This window comes from Cetorhinus maximus, chromosome 3 (genome assembly GCF_964194155.1).
Source record: "Cetorhinus maximus chromosome 3, sCetMax3.hap1.1, whole genome shotgun sequence".
Lineage (NCBI taxonomy): Eukaryota > Metazoa > Chordata > Chondrichthyes > Lamniformes > Cetorhinidae > Cetorhinus > Cetorhinus maximus.
Genome location: NC_135881.1, coordinates 108,254,495 through 108,257,938, shown reverse-complemented (window position 1 = coordinate 108,257,938; position 3,444 = coordinate 108,254,495). Strand labels below are relative to the sequence as shown.

At 44.3% G+C, this 3,444-nt stretch overlaps 1 pseudogene; it reads right to left on the bottom strand.

Annotated features, from left to right (window-relative positions):
• Window positions 1-499: 499 nt before the first annotated feature.
• LOC144673026 (cytochrome c oxidase subunit 6B1-like) lies at window positions 500-2,722 on the bottom strand (annotated as a pseudogene).
• Between the last annotated feature and the right edge of the window lie 722 nt (window positions 2,723-3,444).

Genomic DNA, 3,444 nt, shown 5'->3' with positions numbered 1-3,444 from the left:
CATTTTCTTAGCTATTTGTAGCCCGCTTCTGCCATAGTTAAGGATGATTGATTGGGATAAAGCACTGGTTTTGATTAGTAGCTCTGCTTGAAACACAATAGATAAAAGTGTAGTTTCCATTGATTTTTTTGTCATACCTACCTTCAAGCAAAAAATAGGTCCCTAAGGGTTGAAAATGGTGTCAGAAGTGCACATGTCATATTGGATTGGATGCCTATAGTCATTTAAAACTATAATTAACATATTTAAATAAGGGCCTAGCTTGTTTTTACACTGTGCAAGAGGCTGCTGGAAGCCTTCATTTAGAGACTGTAACAGACAAAGGGATTCACAGTTTACCAAGCAGTGAATTTCAACTCAGACAGGATGGGGATGTGAGGTCTGGGGCTGTTAAGTGTTAAGTTCCCTTGTCTCTTGAAAACACAAAGTGGGAGAGAGCGTGGAGGGGTGGAGGGGAGGAGGGAAGGGGACAGGTTTGGTGGGCATGCAGCATTGACGGAGAATCTGGTGGACTATACCTTGCCAACGAAAGTCCCAGACTCACTTTGTTCATCCCACTTATTAACCCAAAACATTGGGCAAAGGGACTTGTAGACCTTCTGGTACCAGTTGCACAGCGACACAGCTTTGCCACGGTCTTTAAGAGCCTCTGACATTGATGGAAAGCCAGGTAGTTCTGATAACTAGTTGGTGTTGGGGAAGCGAGCGTCAAAGGGCACCGTCTTGTAGTTTCTGATGTGCTCCTGCATGGTACCTATGTTAAAGAATCAACCCTTTTGTAAAATTGGCCTACCCCAGTGCCTGAATTGTTGTTTGATGACTCATCCAGTGGACACTATTACCGCTGTGAATTGTGATAAAATCCTAAATACGGGAAATTTAGTGTAATTTCTCTAAACTAAGTGAAGCTCATTACCATTTCTACCTCATTTATTTCTAAATTCTTGAAATTACACTCATGGGATGTCAGAAATGCTTAATAAAAGTTAATGCTGTGATATGAGAAAATATTTTTTGAAACACTGGGAAAAAGTAGCTTCAACTAATCTTGAGGAAAATGAACTTGCACGTAAGGTAACAGCTGAGAATACTGAAAGTTCTTTTTGAAAGATTTTGTTAGTTTATTGTTATAAAGTCATTGTAACAGGCTTTAGTTCTACCTTCCAAATGATCTGAACGGTTATAAGAATCTTCAGTTGTGCCTTTCAACTGACCTGATCAGTGCATATTGACAGCCTCCAATCCCAGTGAATAAAGTTGACTTTTCTTGTGAATCATTGACAAAGGTTGAAAAGCTGTCAGCCCCAAAATCGCATGATTGGCACACATTTTATACTTAATTTTACTTGATCCTAAGATTATTGTCAGGATATACTGAGCTCAAAACATGTTATAATGAATTTAGAAGAAATGTTGCAAAACAAGGGAGAGGGATATGAAGAACATACGGGGCAGGATTTTCCCCTTGGCGGGCGGGCGCGGCAGGCGGGTCCAAGAGCGGTTGCAAAACCGACCGCCACCCATGATCGGGCCACGATTGCGATTTCACGCCGCTTGGCCAATTAAGGCCCTTGGGTAGGGCCAAGTGGGGGGCGGTGGCCTATGGGGCGCCGGGTCCAATGGCGACCCAGCAGCCAGTTTAAAAAAGGCCCAGACAGCCGCAGAAGGGCTGCCAGGGAAGGACGTCTGTCTGCCGTTGTAATGATGGAGTCAAGTGTGGCTGCAAACGCCAGGCAGGAGGGCAGGTCAGGTGGGCACTCGGCCCCCCGCTTTTCTGATGAGTGCCTCGCTGCCTTCCTGGAGAAAGTGGCTGCCAGGAGGGACACCCTTGTTCCCAGAGATGGGAGGTGGAGGCCAATGCACCTCACCAAGAGGGCCTGAGAGGAGGTGGCAGTGCCGGAAGCGCTTCAATGACCTGCAACGCTCAGGAAGAGTGAGTACCATGTTGGCATTGGTCAGTATGCAGACATGTTAAGGTGTGGCCGTCCCCCAGTGGACTTCAGAGGTGCTAGAGTCTGAGTGCCAACTGTCAATGGTGCCAGAGCTGGCCAAGGAGGTGAGCCCTGGCTGCTCGGACTGAGTGCCTTGCAGCTTGAGGGCCATGACTCAGATGTGCCCTGTGAGGTGTTCCTCAGTTGGGGATGGCCAGGCTGCAATGGCACTACAGGTAGAGAGTGGACTAATCAATGCTCCTCTATCCTTTCAGGAGAAGACGATCCATAACCAAGCCGAGAGGGCATGTACAGGCTGATGCCCGTCCAACTTGCTGCTGCTCTCCTGGTTTGAGCAGGAAGCCTTGGAGCTGGAGAGCCAGCACGCTCCCGTGCAACCGGGCATGGAGATGCGGGGGTGCCAGGCGAAGGTAAGAGCGCAGTGCACAGAGGTGCGACTTTCAGATGTTGCAATCATTCTAGTGCAGTCTCCTCACTGATGGGAGCCTCGAACCAGGTCTCCAGGTAGATTTTTGTATCAATTGAAACATTCAATGCTATGGTAGCTCATTGTTAGCAATTACTATGACTTTGTTTGGTAAGCCTGAAAAGATTATAAAACCACTGTAAAGATGACAGGTAGTACATCAAAATAAAGGACTTGTGCTAAAGATGGAAGACTTTCCCAAGACTGCAGGAAATTAAGTAATTTAGAAAGAGGAACTCTTCAACTCTGAGCTTCACATTGTGATAGTGCAGTATGTGACAATTACTTTTATCATGTCCTCCATAATTTTTTTAAAGGCACTGGTGATAGTGAAAGAGATTATAAGAAGGTGGTTAGCAATAGATGTGTAAGACCATGAGTCTTGCATTAATCTAGTTTGCTCCGAATTATTTATAATTCAAATACGATTTGATCAGCACTAACTGCCCAATACCTTGCATACATTAATCCTAGGGAAATTTTAATGTTCTCCGATATTTATTATTTCATCAAGATTATTAGATGAAAGAAAGGTCTCTCTAGTTCACCTACTACCAACCTAGAAGTTGCATAATACACTGATAGTAGAAATGGTGACTCTCATGTTATACATAAGAATGTCAAGGTGATTATTAAATGTTAGAAAGATTCAACCTTAAAGGAGCTAAATCTAAGATCCCGGCTTTTGAGGTTAGTCCAAATCTGGAGACATTCTAATTTTATTTTAGTGTGTCTTTGCTAACTGGAAATTAGGTCCAAGCCCAGGGATAGAAAATAATGCATAAGATGCAGACTATCTGAAATGGGAAATAGTGGTGTAATGGTAATGTTGCTGGACTAGTAATCCAGAGGCCCAGGCTAATGCTCTGGGGACATGGAATCAAATCCCACCATGGCAGCTGTTGGAATTTGAATTTGGTTAATAGATCTGGGATATAAGGCTAGGCTCAGTGATGGTGGCCATAAAACTATCATTGATTGCCATAAAGACACACCTGGTTCACTAAAGTCCTTTAGGTAAGGAAG